The 16,764-nt window shown below is 45.8% G+C and overlaps 1 pseudogene; it reads left to right on the top strand.

Moving 5' to 3' along the window:
• The first annotated feature begins 2,309 nt into the window (after nucleotides 1-2,309).
• On the top strand, nucleotides 2,310-5,777 carry LOC136463221 (uncharacterized; annotated as a pseudogene).
• The last annotated feature ends 10,987 nt before the right edge of the window (nucleotides 5,778-16,764 follow it).

The following is a 16,764-nucleotide window of genomic DNA, read 5'->3' as shown; positions in this document are numbered from 1 at the left end:
AAATATACATCAAATAATTTTTTTTACATATGATAAAATTATGCTTCACTATGAAATTGTTAGCCTTAATCATATGTTTTAATCTATATAATGTTTTAGATATTGATACTCAAAATTGAAAGTGTTTTTAAATCTAAATGGTGTTTAGGTATTTTAAAAAAATCTTAATGATGTACTTTTTGTTTTATCTAACAATGACACATATATTATCGTTCTCATTTAAAAATAATATAAATTTCAAGGTCTTTACTACACAATTGTTTTCCAAAGTACGACAGAATAGATTTAAACACCAAATCTATACCTAATATTAAAGAGCCAAAATTTCAACCCATTTTTTCGTCCACCTCGCTCTAACTAGCCGGACATTGGAAAAAGTATTCATCCCACTAATTTTACTATCCTAAAGCACTTCGTGTTTCGTATGTAACCCAGACTCATGACCCGTGATAATATATGAGTTAGGACAACTCACGTCTAGCACGATGATTCATATGGAGTCAAATTTCAAGACGTATTGGGTCACTCTCTTCGTATCTCATGTGTGATCCCTGAAGACATGACTCCTACTCATAAGAGTTAGAATAATTCTTGTCTAGCAAGGATACGAAGTCCAATTTCTATTCCATTGCAACGAATTGGGCACATTTGCTATTTAATATTAAATTACAAAGAGTTTCTTGATTTGGTATTTTTATTTTTTTGTTTCTATTTATTTCCTACATAATATTAAACTAAAAATATAATATCAAACCGAGAACACATTCTCTACGTCCTTTACTCTCTTTTCCCATTTGTGTCAGATTCTGCATCATATTTAAGTCTAGAATGATTTTTTTTGTTTTGTCTTGCTTTTGTTTTTCTATTCACACCTTTTTTTATCTATTTTTTTTTTCTTTTCTGTCTTGTGTTGTGTCCTTCAAGTCCGATACGGCCAGATTTTTTAAAGGGTATGATCGGTTTTTGTTTTCTGTTTTTTTTCACTTGTGTCTTTTCTCTGTCTCGTTTTCTCCTTTTCTGTTTGAATTTTTTATCACCTTCTCATTCTATTTTTCCCATTTTCCCCATAAATATAAAAACATATAATAAATATAATATATGATCTTTGTGCCATTGATCTTAAGAAAGAGAAATTTCCACCCCAAAGTTGTTAATGCATTTTTATTAGAAACAAAAGTTATTTTATCATAACATGGTTCATCCTATGGTCCAAGTAATCAAAGTTTTTGTATCCAGTCCAATATAAATAAATGTGTCTTCAAATTATATGTATGTATGGGTACATTCTTGACAAGGGCTACCATTTGGGAACTCCATATTTAACCCTTCGAACATATGAATAGTATAAAATTAAAGTTCCGGTACATTTACAAGTAAATATTTCTGTGCTTTGCAAAGTGAGACAAAAAAATCTATCAATATAGTTTTGTAAATTGCTACAATCTTAATAGGACATTGTTATATTATTGCCAACATTAATTTATACTGTGGAAGTCATAGTCATCATAAGATAAACTATACTTTTACAAAATTATATAGAAAGGATAAAAAAATAGATATGTACCATTCTGGTTCTCATTTTCTATGAATGTTTAATAATTTTTATCAGCATTACAATGTAGGGCATGTTTGCTAGTTAAAATAAAAAGGGAAAATATGGACCTGCAGTATCCAGGCCTCCCGGGAGAAATAATAGAGCCACCGGGCAGTTAGCTGTTAGCCCACCGAAACCTAAAGGAAGACGTGATCCGGCCCACAAACACAGCCTAGCCCGGGGGCGGTGCACGTGGCAAACCAGGGGCGGCACACGGACAGCGCCTGCCGCTTGGTGCCGCCGTGCCGGGCAGGAGGAGGGCACAATCGCGGAGCCGTAGCCTGAAGAGGGTGGAGAGCAGAAGCCGGCGGAGCCATGGCTACCACTCTTTCGTTATCCTCTCCCCTCCTCCTCGGAGCTCCGGCCAGAGGTAAACTGCTCCTTCCCTCCACGATCTCCTCTCTCACTCTCACCCGATCCGCTCCTCGCCTAGCCGTCCTGGTACTGTTTCCAGCGTAGACGGAATTTCAGCTTCAGAGTCCCCGGACCCCGGCTGATTTAGCTACGCAACAAATGGCATGCTCCCTTTGGGTACTGATGAATACGTGCTAAGTTCGCTCAATTTGTTCAGCATAGCATAGTGCATAGTAGTAGCGGTGGCTATCATTTCTGGCAAAAGCCTGCATATCTTATGCATCTGCTGCGTCCATCGAGTCTTGAGGATTAGTGCTGTGAGAGAAGTTGTAATTGGTTTTAGTTAAAAAGGAAGCTGTAAATTGGTTAGCTGAGAAAAAATAATATCACTGAGCACTGTAAATGTGCTTGGCAAGGGCTACATGAGTAGGGTTCATGATCGGGAGCAACAGCGACGAATGGCAATAGTATCTGTGGTTGGTCAGCAAAATTCTTAGTGCAGCCTCCATTTCTCAGTACCTCCTCTTCTAGTGTGATTTGCTTTATAAAATGTCATTTGCATGATCTAGGTTGTTCAGTGACACAAAAGGGCTAGGCATGTTCACTTAATGGTTAATTTCTTGTTATTAGCAGTATATCATAAAAGCAAAGGAAATGAGTGATGATCTTGTGCACTACAAAATTCAAAGGAGAAAATGGAAATTTTAAGCTTATCTTAACCTTGCATATTCTCTGTCTCTATCTCACTGGTTGCCTATGTACTCTATAATAGGGACGGAGTAGGCCCCTTTATTGGGGTCAGCTGCCCCTATGATTTTTAGCAAAATCAGTGGAAAAATCACTGTTACACTGCTTGACCTGACATGCATATTTCTAGTCTCCTTTTCAAACTTCATATTCATATAAATCCATGCCACACCTGTTGATTAAACTAACTCCACATAGTGATAATATATGAGTGTTCTTATAAAGGGTTCTGGAAAAGTAAAATTTCACCATGCCTCATTGCAAGTTTGCTACATAGAAATTATGTTACAAGATCGTTCTTTACAAGTCAATTTAGTTTGCAACTTGTTTGATCGGGTATCCGTCTTTCTAGCTTGGAAGGAAGAAGTCAACGACCAAAGAAACAGTTGTCCCGGACCCCGACTATAGGTTACCGATTGCTATACTTGGTGAGCTCTAAAGTTAGTAAGTAGAACATCTCTTAACATGTAATTTTACATCAATATAAGAAGATGGCATGGGTTTAGCATGGTTATTAAGGTATTTAATAACAGCTATTGTCCAAATGCAGGGATTGCTAGTGCTTTTGCATATGCAGACAATCTTCTAGCTGCTGCACCTGTAGGACTGCTGGGGCTTCTTCTTTTGTTCCAGGTCAGCATACCCTACCAGGCTGCTTTTGGAGTTCAGAACATCTGTTTGAGTTGATGATTATTACATATCATCAGAGGATTCTATTCTTTTATGCAATAGCATCTGTAAGTTAGCTCATGGAGCATATGGATATATTGGATAACATATTATCTTTTTTCCTCAAACATTGAAGAGACCTGTGTATCATTATATTAAGAAGAGAAAAAAGGTGTGAGAACCCGCACAGAAACACACTCACTCTAGAGAGAGCTACATGCAACAATAGCGCCTTTACCCAAAGTAAAACCGAACTCGACCTAAAAAAACTCAGTTCAACAACAGCGTGAGGGCAAGGAGGAATGAAATGCCTCTAGCCCCGGCAAAACTCCAAAGATAGAGATCCTCACTGGCGAGCATAACCACTCTAGCTAGATTAGGTGACAAACCCTCAAAGACTTTTCTTAAGTTGTTCTCTCACTCCATCAATGATTCGTCCCCATTCTGTGGTGCAACGTTCTGTAGGCCAACTCTTTGTAAAAATTTAAACCAGAGGATGACATATTATCAGAGAATTCTACTCTTTTCTAGAAGAGCGTCTGCAAGTTAAATAATGGAGCATATAAATAGTGTTGTTTTCGAGGGCATATATTACAGCATTTCAGTTCAAACCAAATTCTCCACTGAAGATCTATTTTTTTCTATTATTTGTGCAGATGTTGAGGTGTTTCTCATTCCTGCTAAGCAACATATTTATTCAACTTAGCACCCCTGATTGTATCTGTTAGAGGAGTCAAGGGCCTATTGGGCCTTAGCCCATTAGGGTTAATTAGTCGCTTGCTTAGGGGCCAAGTCAGACCTCTATATATAATGAGAGGAGATGTATCAATCTATAAGGAAGCAAGAGATTAGAAGGAAATCCCTTCTCTCTTGCCGGCCGTGGGCGAAGTCCCGCGGCCGGCCTCCCCCAGCGCCCTTGCAGCCCTAGCCGCCGCCGTGAACAGTACCCGCGACACTGTAGCGGCGCGGGGTACTGTAGCGCGTCAGCCGCCGTCGCGACCCTCAGCTCTCTCCTCTCAATCCTAGCAACCACATAACAGTATCACCCTTAAAGATCAATAAAAGGAAATTAATGTATTCTAGGTCCTCTGTGTCTGTTTTTAAATATGATTCAGTCTTTTTCTAATGTCTGCCTTGCTGCATTCTTTCTCTGCAGACTACAAGAGTGAGGTTCGTCTTTGATAATGAGGCCCTGGTTCGTACCCTTCACTTTTCTTGAGAGTAAACTTAACATCAGAGAGCATGCCAGTCAACTCATGAAAATGCTTCTAGAACTGTTTGCTGGATCGCATGATGAGCATGCACAGAATGTTTTTTGGGGAGAAAAAGAAGATGAACCAATTTGTGTAACCATGTGGTTCTTCCTTGCACCTTGGCACTACCGCCTCTGTTGTGTTAGAAGGGCTGCTTAGTGCTGCCCTTCACAGGATGGTGCAGAGCGTCGTGGCTTCTGCCCAACCATTTGTACTTCACAGCTTCATTCTCTTTCTCTACATTGAGTGCCAGAAGTTCCTGCCTTTCCTTAAAAAAACTAGATGATGAGGAGTCCATTATCTGAACTCAATATTTGGTTCTCTTTGCATATGAAATGCTGTAAATACCTTTTTTTTTTCATAATGTTCATTAACAAGCTTGTGTCATGTAGGAGGTGAAAGTTGGAGACCAGCTGCAGGAGTCCGGTGAAAATGTATTTGTCGGCGGCAAGAACCGTTGGAAGTACACAGACCTGCTAATCCTTTTAAATCCTGTCAGTTTTCTTTATCATGATAAGTGGTTCACGATCTAATAATCCAAGACATGCGTAGGTATTCAACGTTTGTAAATTGGGAACTATGGTGGCCACAGTTTCCTATCTTGGTTTACTTCAAGGAGACCCAAACAAAGCCCGAAGGACAAGTCCACTTCTTCCCTGTGATATTCGTAAGTTCATCAGTTTTTACCCAGTCAACCAAGTTTATTTTCCGATACCACGGTATTCAACCAATGCTATGACACAGAATGGCCGACAACTATACGATGTAATGGTGGAGCGTGCTGGACCCTCGAGACGAGCGGCCCTAAATAGTGCCTCTGAGCTTCCCTCATGACAATGACACGAGCTCCATGTCTTCTATGGGACTCTCCATGACGCACAGCAGCACAGGCTCATGGCTTGGATCCTTGGACAATATTCCTTCCTGATGTGTTGCGTGCGCTTCCCTTCAAGAAGAAGGTTGTATATGTAGCGCTTATATTTGCATCTTCAGTAGGTATACTAGAAACTGATGCCATACAACTTTTTTCCTCAACAACTATGATAAAGCAAGCTTGTGCGAGGAACTTTCCAAATCCAGTGAATTGGGGTGACGGAATTGAGGGGTCGGTTTGGATGCTGGCAATGAATTGGGTTAAAGGAATTGAGTTTACAAATCCAGTGACATGCTGAAATAGTATTGGCATGTGATGTGATTCGGTTTCCAGGCGTCTGATGTCTTAAATTGGTCAAAAGTTCCCGTGTTCCAAACAGGCCTCAGTCTGCAGGCTTTGCCTGTCCCTTGGCACCCTGTCCTTGCTCCGCGCGCGTCGGCAACTCCCGCCCAAAGAAAGTAGCACCTGTGAAAGGGATCTGATTTTGCCAGTTCAAAATTTTAAAACGTTAAATAGAAGAAGCAGAAATAATCAAAACATTTGATATTATAAATAGAAACAACCATAAACAATCGCACTCTATTTACTTTGTTTTTTTAAAAAACCATATACACTCCATAGGATCCCACAAACGATTTGGTAGAGTGCACCAAACGCAAAAGGCGCACGGACGCAAAGGTAAGGTATGACTTCTGAGTCGCACAAACACGTTCCTCGCATGGCCCCCACGAGATAAGTTGAGACCCTTCTCGCACGCAGGGACCAAACGTGCACTGCTCAACAGTCACCGTGCTGTTCGCTGGTTGGTTTCTGGGCTGGTTTGGGCTGGGTGGTGCTGATTTATTGTGAGAGAAAAACACTGTTAGCTGGCTGATTTGGACTGGCTGAAACCAACAAGCGAACAGGCTGAACATCATCAACACGTTACAACAGTCCAACAGGGGGTAGACCGTGCCGTGCGAAAAAGACATACCACCAGAAATGGAAAAAAGAAGGAACACTGAGTAACCAGGTCCTATTCGATTTACTCTATATTCAATTTGTTTGACTTTTTTTTTAAAGCGAAATAGTGTTTTTATCCGGCGACGATTTAGAGAGCAGCCAACGAGGCCGTGATCCTCTCTCCGAGCACTCGGACGCGCCACGTACAGAGCCCCCTGTAGCCTGTCTAGTCATGGGAGCACTGATGGGTGGGCCACAGTGATTCTATATTCGCAAATTTCGTATTGCAAAGGGTGTCGCACTGTCGCGTGTCTGCAACGGGAAAAACGAAGCATTTTCTGCACATGTTTCTTCCGGTCCGGTCTACCACTTTCGCGCCGACCCACACACCCACCGACGACGATGTGTGCAGCGCGGTGGAATCGGTTGCCGGAGCGGGACGGGTGGCCGAGTGCGCCGTGCACAACGATTCGCGGCCACGCGTCGCGCGCACGCTGGGAACGAGACCTCTTGCTCCTCGGATTTCGTTCTGGTCACTTTGCACTAACGCCTCGTCAACTTCGGAGTATTCTAGATTTCTAGCTAGTATTTATACACACTGGTATCTCGTGAAACAGTAATCAAAAGTCTATTTTTTTTCTTCGAAAGATCCATTACCGGACATTGATAAGAATATGACAATTTTATGTACAATAAGGACAGACAAACGTGGCGTCAAACACCAAGAAAGGTTAGCCCACCTACGCAAACACAACAGAGTACACATGGACGATCCAACTAAGATTTGAGACCGACAGCCCAAGAAAGGAGGCCATGGTAGGTCATCGTTGCCGAGCTCAAGCGCGTCGCAAAGAGCAGCTCTGACTTCCAACCTTGATCTCCCGCCCCGCCCGTGGCGAATGCCGTGCATCCAAGCAAACCTAGCCATCGAAGAAGGGGTCATCGTAGACCAGACGCCGAGAAGCGGATGGCATCCGCCACAGGAGACATCGCGACCGAGTCGAATTCCACAGTGTCGACGAAATATGGTCGGTAGTCTACCTAGGGGTATGCCCAAGGTAGTAGATTGTCGGCAGACAGATGCGCAAGCCACAAACAAGATGGTGACGCAAGACAAACACGAGATTTTATCTAGGTTCGGCCGCCGCGAAGGCGTAATACCTACGTCCTATGTCTGATTGTATTGATGTATGTCAATGAGAGATATTTTTAGAGGGGTCCCCTGTCCGCCTTATATAGTACGGGGGGCAGGGTTACAGATCTGGAAACTAATCCTAGTCAGTTACAATTGACATAGGTGGCCGGATAAGGATTCATATTCTAACCGACCAGGATCTTGCTTGATCTCTAAATCTGCCTTGACTCCTTGCGCGGGACTCCGAACAGGTTGCCCGGGCCACGCGTCGTCTTCTGGTGGACCGGACCCCCTGATCCGGGCCGGCTTAAGCCTAGCCGTAAGGGTATAGGGGTTAATACCCCCATAGCTAGTCCCCGAGCACCATGTATTATGCTGCGACACGCCGTTCGATCTCCTTCGACTAATGCGATCCGTCTTCATGTCATCTCCAACTGATTGAAACATTGACCAATCGAATGAGCCAGTATTCTGGTCAGAACAGAGAGCAGTAGACCATGATTATAGCCGAAGATTCCGGTTGTCCGAAGAATGCATGGTGCTCTTAAAGAAAAAAGAAAAAGATTTCTTTCCTTATCAAGTGTGCCCACTTGTATTTCTGATAAGAAATGTAAGTGACCCTTGGACAGTAGTAATCTTGGCAATCAGTCAAAGCGTAGGGGTCGATAAAATAAACACATTCATCGCAAGGTGAAGTGTGCCCACTTAGTCCCCGAGCCTGGTAGTAGGTGACGTAGGCACGTGGTGACATGGTCTAAAAAGAATTTCCACTGAAGTTAAGAATCCAATCGTCGTACAAGCAATACGAGATGCACCGGCAGGTGCATCGTACCGATGTAGTCCCCAAGTTTGCTGGAAGGTGAAGTATAAGCCTTGTAGCAAGGTCCAAATAAAATGCCTCTCGACTATATGTGAGTACACATCACATGTAGCCGAGGAAAGCAATCGTCGAGCAGTGGTCGGAACAGTCCTCGAGCATGGTAGTGGTCGGAGCAGTCCCCAAGCACTGTAGTGGTCTGGATAGTCCCCGAGCACGGTAGTGGTCTAGACAGTCCCCGAGCACGATAGTGGTCTGGGCAGTCCCTGAGCACGATAGTGGTCTGGGCAGTCCTTGTGCACGACAGTGGTCTGGACCATCCCTGAGCACGAGACATGCGGCGAAGAAACAAATGCCACTTGTACTATTATTTGGTGTATTTTTTTTATCTTCTTACTCTGTCAAGTCCAATCTGACACGTCTGGTCAAAAAAGTAGACGGGTATAGCACGTCATACTGCCTTCTTGTCCTTTCAAGCAAACAATCACTTGGCACCTATATGGAGGTGCGTCAGTGTGGGCCCTCTCACACTAGCAACGAAGAGGCGCATACACTGATAATAAAGAGGCGCATATATTGGCATAGATCTCGAGGTTGTGAAAACAACCGTCTGCGGCGCGTGCGCACGTCTCCCAAGAATCTCGAGCAGACAAAACGGTGGAACTCTTGGTTATTTATAATATAGAACTGGTAAGTTACTTTTTACCAAACCCCATTACCATTCGCCGCCGCAGCCTTCTTCTTCCTCTTGCCAACCCTAATACCTTCGAAATCATCACCAATCACTCCTCCACCGTATCCACCTTCATCAGCAAGGGCAGATTCATGGCGAAAAGTGACGCCCAGAAGAAAGCCAGAGTCATGGCGAAGGAGTGGTGGAAGTCAAGAAGCAACGAGTAGACCATCGAAGACCTCGTCATCATGGGAGTACTCCACAATAAGGAACTCGTAGGATGGCGCGCGCCGGAGGGCGAGGGGTACCCCGATCCACAACCAGGTGAGATTGTGGTTTTCGAAGATTTCTTCAAGCGGGGTTTTGGGGTTCCAGTGCACCCTTTCCTTCAGGGGCTCTGTCTGTATTACAAGATTGGGATTTGCAATATGCATCCCAACTCAATTCTTCTTGTCTCCACCTTTATTCATCTTTGCGAAGCATATGGTGGCTTCCAGCCCCATTTCGACTTCTTTCACCATCTTTTCTGTCTGCGGAAGAAAGGAAGCGACGGCTTGAAGATAGCCAAAGGTGTGTACCTCAATCTGTGTGACGGGATGAAGGCCCAGTACCTGCACTGCCCTTGGAACACGTCGCTGGACGATTGGTACAAGAAGTGATTCTACATCCGCAAAGAGCCAAACACGATCACACTATGCGATGTGGGGTTTATTCCGGAGAAGAAGAACAGCTGGTCGGAGAAGCCCGAGGACCTGGAACAGATCCTAGAACTACTTGGGATGATCCCATGGATGAAACTAGACGGTTCGAGTGTGGTCGGAAATTTCATCAGCCGAAGGATCCAGCCCTGCCAGAGGAGGGTACATCCCGGCTACGAGTACCAAGGTAGCGTAGACCCAACGAGGACCAGGCAAGAGGCACTTGACAAGATCGAAGTCAAAGCCAGAATTGGAGAGTTATTTAACTTAGCTGATCCAAATTATGTCAGATTGAGTGACATCGAGCATGCTTTCAAGCTCGCCCGACCTCCCCCAAAGGTAAATCATTCTGCCTTGTACCCGTAGCTTTATGTTGTAACAGAAACTTACTGTGTTATCTCCTTTGTGTTTCCTAGATTAATGGTCATGACAGAGCAACAGTGTTCGTATCGCCACCCCTAGTGTAGATTGGCCGCAAGCTAGCGGTCCAATCACCCAGACCAGCACTAGGACCGAAGGCGTCGACTGGGCGGTGCTCGGAGTTGGAGAGGAGGCAGTGGCCAAGGCTGCTGGTAAGCGGCCGGCGGCCAGCAAGCGTTGTTAGGCAATCTTCACTCTGTCGGATGATGACACAGAGGAGGGAGAGAACGTAGACATCTTCCGACTCGTCCCTCGAAAGAGGAGGAGGCAACTGGAGTCGACAAAGCAAGGCGGCTCCTCCATGCCGGTGGGACCCACATCACCGACCACTGCGGTGCAAAGGACAAGCGATGGAGGGGTCGAGCACCAAGCCCCAGCATCGGTGTTGGATGTAGAGGGAGACCAGGTGTCACCCGCACAGCACGTGGAGCAAGCACGGACAAAGAGACGTGCCTTTGCCACATCATTTCGCGCTTCCACTATGTAAGTATTAGTAACTTTGATGTAAGCTGGCAATTTTCATTGATTATGGTTGCCTTCTGAACCATATCTCGGATATACTAGGTCAGCGTCCACCGAAAATCTAGACCAACTAGCCAGGAGCGGCATGGCTTCGCCGGCAATTGCAGAGAAGACTGCCCGGCAGCTGGCCATGGAGGAAAACATAGCAGAAGGTCCATCGGAGCCTCAGACCACAAGCGGTCAGACAACAGTCCTCGAGCAGGGGGTCAAGGGAATAGCTAAGCTAAGCACAAATGCTCCGAGCACTAACCCTACTAAGGGCGACACTTCAGCACCAAGGGTAACTAACCAGATCGAGGAGCAGCAGCCGGAGGTGATAGCATAGAGCACGTTTGCCGATGCTACGGCCCGTGGGAAGGCCATAGTGATCGCAGAAGCTACAAACTCTAGACCAGCACCGCAACCCGAAGAAGAGGCCAAAGAGGACGAAGTAGAGGAAGTCCTAGGCCGTCCACAAGACAAACAACAACATGTATATGTGTCGCGCTGGTGGAACGACCAATGGGTTGTTCATGAGGAAATCCTAGAGGTCGAAGAGACCATGAAAGTTGAATGAGCGGTGAAACGACTGGTGACGGAAGTCCAGGTATGCTTTGCTTGACCACCTGATCTTGCTATCCAGTCAAACTGTCTTACTTAGCTTTTTTCATGCAGGACTTAATGAAGACCGCAAGGTACCGAAAGAAGTGCTTCGACCAGATTGAAGGGATCACAGTAAGCAATAAAGAGCTGGCGCCCGAAGTAGAATGCTTGCACCACCAACTTAAAGCCGCCAACCATGAGAGGACGGAGCAAGAGGCGCAGAACTAGAACCTGGTCGTCTAGCTCAGTAACAAAGAGCAGGAAAGAACAAGTAAGTTGTCACTTTATCACAACGAGTGCATGACATGTGTTGTTGCATTGTTGGTAGTAACAGCTATAGTGCATGCTTAGAAGCTGAAGTAGTCCGTCTCCAAGAGGAGAATAGCCATGTGGTCGTAGAGTGTGATCGCCTAAAGGAGGACAACAAGAAACTGGCGCACAACCAGTCGCAACTCCGGGGCCACACAACCAAGATGAAGGAGAAACTGAAAAGTAAGTGTTCCAGACCACCTTGCTCACTTTTGTTGCCCGCCTTATCTTGTCGTGGCATGACATGTTAATGTCTTGTGCGATTTGTAGTTTTAAAAGTCAATGCCAAGAAACATCTAGAAGCCGTGATAAAAGAACGTGACGGCTGGAAAGCGCAATGCCAAGAGATCACCAAGGATCGGGACGTATGGAAGAAACGGTGCCAGGAAGTGGCAACGGGCATTATGCCAGTCCTCAACCTTATCGATCCAGTGCTTACAGAGGATGTGCCAAGGACGCCACAGCTCGGACTGGTCGATAGATACCGAAAGGCATGGGGATGGTTCCAAGAGTTTGTGAAGGAGGCAAGTGAGTACATAGGCGCACATGTACTAAGCATGGTGCGTGCTCACTACCCCTTGATTGATCTCAAACGCCTAGAGGCTGGATACCCAAAGGAGGTAGATCCAGACAAGCCTAAGGAGGTTTGGATGACCCAGCTGGACTTGTCGGCAAAAATAATTGGCGACATTAACCTATGTGGAGGCAGGACAGCACCTGTACAGGGTACGCCATCAACAAGTTAGCTGGAAGCGCCATCAATTTTAAGCCAACCGGCGAAGCCTGCGGTCTCAACTAGCCAGGCATCGGTGGAGCCACCTTCTTTAGCTCGACCAGTACAAGAGTCCTCGAGACTCGAGCAGGATGTTAGGAGCAGCGAGCAGCAGGTGTCACGTGCCCCGACCAGCCAATAGGATAGGCTATAGCTATAGAAGAAGATGTAGTTGTGTTATTGTAAACTTGTACCTTTTCAGGCAAGCTTGTAATAATGTAACTGTATATCATCATAAGCTTATTTGTTTTGTATAAAACATATTTAAGCTTGGAACTCGTGTTGGTGTAACTAAGTGAGAACATGTTAGTGTTTTGTTTAGTTGTCCCAGTTTAGTCGACACGTCATTCTGAAAGGTTTGTATGGCCCTGGTTTGCCATGTGGTCGGAGTGTGAGGTGCATGGCCTGTGCACACATAGACGCAGATAAGTCAAACCAGAGGGGACCTGCCGATCACCCATAGCGTAGAGAGCAAATCCCATGCACGCATTGGGAGGAACCGGAGATAGGGCCTGCTCCAAAAACCTAGGAAGAAATGGTGGTCGCTTTTGACTGGTTGATTTAAAATAACCATAGACTTCGAAGTGACACATTAGAGTGGTCGGAGAAATCATAATAGCTTTATTGAATTAAATCAAAAGTACAAGAGGAGTACATATCTTGGTAGTTAAGCAAGAAACGCCTAAGCTTATCGATGTGCCATGAATTGGGTACGTCCATACCCTCCAGGTGAGCTAACCTATAAGACGTTGGTCGTGTGACTTCCTTGATCATGAAGGGCCCTTCCCATGGAGTTACGAGTTTGTGGACTCTAGCCTGATTCGTCTTCCACTTCAGGACCAGGTCCCCGACCATGAAGAACCGCTCTTTAATGTTCTTGTTGTAGTACCTGTGCAAAACAGCAAGGTATTTGGTTGTACGTATGCAAGAGTCAAGCCGCTTCTCTTTGGCACTATTCACTTCTAGCTCCCGCACTTCATTGATCTTGCCTTCGTCGAAATTCTCTACCCATGCTGATCTGAAAGCTATATCTGCTGGGAGGACTGCCTCAGCACCGTAAACCATAAAGAATGGTGATACGCCGGTGTTGCGACTGGGCTAGGTTCTAAGGCCCTAGACCACGGTTGGTAACTCTTTGAGCCATCTTCCGGGAGCTTTGCCATTTTCTTTGTACATCCTCTTCTTCAGTGCATCCAAGATCATACCATTTGCCCGCTCGACCTGTCCATTAGCTCTAAGGTGCGCCACCGAGACGTATTTTACTACTATGCTCCTTTCATCATAGAAGTCCCAAAAAGCGTTCCTAGTGAACTGAGTACCCAGATCAGTGATGCTGCTGTTGGGTATGCCAAAGCGGTGGATGACCTGGTCGAGGAACATGACAACCTTTTCTGAGGATGCCTGTACCAGAGGCATGTACTCTATCCACTTAGAAAATTTGTCGATCAGCACAAAGACACATGTAAATTTCCTAGGAGCCGGTTTGAAGGGCCCGATCATATCTAGTCCCCAGCATGTGAAGGGCCAAGAGGCTGGTATTGTCTGGATCTCGTGTGCTGGTACGTGGATTCTCTTAGCGAAGAACTGACAACCCTCACAGTGGTGGACTAGCTTCTCTGCATCGGCAACTGCTGACGGCCAATAGAACCCTGCTCGGAAAGCCTTGCCAACCAGCATTCTCGAGGCTGCATGGTTACCGTAGGAGCCAGAGTAGATTTGGTCCAGGAGATGTTCACCATCCTCCTAGGTTATACACTTCATCAAGATTTCCTCCTTTGCGTTCTTACGCCATAATTTGCCATCGACGAGCAGATACTGCTTACCGCGACGCATCAGGCGCTCATTTTCTATCCGATTAGTGTAACCGCTGCCATCTGTCAGGTACTTGATGAAAGGTACTCTCTAGTTGGGCTCATGAGTGGTCGAAGGTGGCTCGGTGGTGCTTGACATCAGAACCATAGCCACCAATAGCTGGTCTGGAGGCTTGTCGATCGTGGGATCTTCCTCTTCGATGGAAGGCGTGAGCAGGTCTTGAATGAATACACCATGTGGGACTTTAGCTCAGGATGATCCTAACTTTGATAGTGCATCTGCTGCTTGATTTTTGTCTCGGACCACGTGTGTGTACTCGATGCCGTAGAACCTGCCTTCTAGCTTTCTGATCGATTTGCAGTATGCATCCATCTTTTCGCTGGTCATGTCCCAGTCCTTGTTGAGCTAGTTGATGACCAAAGCTGAGTCTCCATAGACATAGAGATGTTTGACACTGAGCTCAATCGCAATGCGCAAACCATGTAGGCATGCTTCATACTCAGTGATGTTATTAGATGCTGGGAAATAAATCCTAAGGACGTACCAGAGCTGCTCCTTGGATGGTGACACGAAAAGGACTCCTGCTCCTACGCCATCGATGTTGAGAGAGTCATCAAAGTACATCTTTGAATACTCATCGAGCCCCTGAGAGGTAGGCGTGCTTAAGTCTATCCACTCGACGATGAAATCAACGAGTGCCTGAGACTTGATTGTAGTATGGCTTACAAATTCCAAGGAGAAAGGGCATAGCTCCATTGCCCATTTGACGATGCGCCCATTCGAGTCCTTGTTGCGAATGATGTCTCCCAGTGGGTACTCGGTCATGACCACCACACGATATCCGTCGAAGTAATGTTTCAACTTTTGGGATGTTATCAGTATGGCGTAGATCAGTTTCTAAATCTGTGGGTACCTAGTCTTGGATTCATTGAGTACCTCACTGATGAAATAGATTGGTCGCTGTACCTTGTAGGCATGGCCAGGCTCGTTGTGCTCGACCACCATGGTAGTGGAGACCACTCGATTAGTTGCCGCAATGTAAAGTAGGAGAGTTTCATCTTCTCTGGGAGCAGTGAGGACCGGAGGTGATGTAAGGTATTGTTTTAGCTGTGTGAAGGCAGCGTCTGCTTCCTCCGACCACTCAAACTTCTCGGATGCTTTGAGCAACTTGAAAAACGGTAGTCCTTTTTCTCCTAATCTTGATATGAAACGACTGAGAGCAGCCATGCATCCGGTAAGCTTCTGGACATCCTTCACCTTTTTAGGGGGCTTCATGTCTAAGACAGCTTTGACTTTCTCTGGGTTAGGGCGTATGCCGTCGTAACTGACGACGTTGCCAAGCAGTATACCAGAAGGAACACCAAAGATACACTTCTTTGGGTTTAATTTCCATTGGAATGTATTAAGGGCTGTGAAGGTGCGTTCTAGGTTGTCAACAAGGGTATGTGCTTCCTTAGTTTTGACAACTACATCATCAACATAAGCCTCGATGAGGTCGTCTTTTATCTCATCTTTGAGGCAGGCCTGTATGGCGCATTGGTAGGTAGCCCCGGCGTTCTTGAGCCCGAATGACATAGTCGTGTAGCAGTAGGCGCCAAAAGGCATGATAAAAGATGTCTTGATCTGATCGTCCTTTTTGAGAGCGATCTAGTGATAACCAGAGTAGCAATCGAGAAAGGAAAGCAGCTCGCAACCAGCGGTTGAATCTACGATCTCGTCTATGCGAGGTAAGCCGAAGGGGTCCTTAGGGCAGTGTTTGTTGAGATCAGTGTAATCAACGCACATTCTCCATTCATTATTCTTTTTGCGTACAAGAACCAGGTTGGCTAACCACTCCAGATGATACACTTCTTTGATAAATCTAGCTGCCAATAGCCATGTAACTTCTACCCTAATCGCCTCCTTCTTGTCGCGAGCGAACCGTCGTAGCTTCTACTTGATAGGTTTGGCCTTGCTGTTGACATTCAAGGAGTGCTCAATGAAGTTCCGAGGTACACCGGGCATGTCAGCAGGTTTCCATGCGAACACATCCACGTTGCTCCTCAAGAACCTGATGAGCGCGTCTTCCTATTTGGGATCTAGGGTGGCCCCGATGAGGGCTGTTTTGCTAGGATCACCGTCGACCAGTTAGATCACCTTGTGCTCCTTGGACTTGATGTTCTTGCATGGAGCCTCGAGCTCTGGGATCTCCAGGTGGTCGGCTAAGGTCTTCTTGGCATCGAGCATGGTCTTGGCCATGCGAATAGAGAGGTCATGAGCCTCTGCTATTTTGAAGCTATCGTCTTTGTAGGTATAAGCTGCGTATACGTTGCCCCTGAGGGTTAGAACTCCTTTCTCGGTAGGCATCTTGAGCACCAGATACCTGTAATGAGGTATGGCCATGAACTTGGTGAGCGATGGTTGACCAAGGATAGCATGGTAGGTGCCGTCAAAGTCAGCGACCACGAAGTTGATGTAGTCGGTGCGGAAGTGGTCTGGGGTCCCAAATTGCATAGGTAGCATGATCTGCCCGAGAGGTGTAGAGCTCTGTCCGAGGAGAACACCCTAGAACTGTGCCTTGTATGGCTTGAGATCCGCCTGGGTTATCTTCA

The sequence above is a fragment of the Miscanthus floridulus genome, chromosome 7, assembly GCF_019320115.1.
Source record: "Miscanthus floridulus cultivar M001 chromosome 7, ASM1932011v1, whole genome shotgun sequence".
Lineage (NCBI taxonomy): Eukaryota > Viridiplantae > Streptophyta > Magnoliopsida > Poales > Poaceae > Miscanthus > Miscanthus floridulus.
This window is presented reverse-complemented; position numbering and strand designations above follow the sequence as displayed.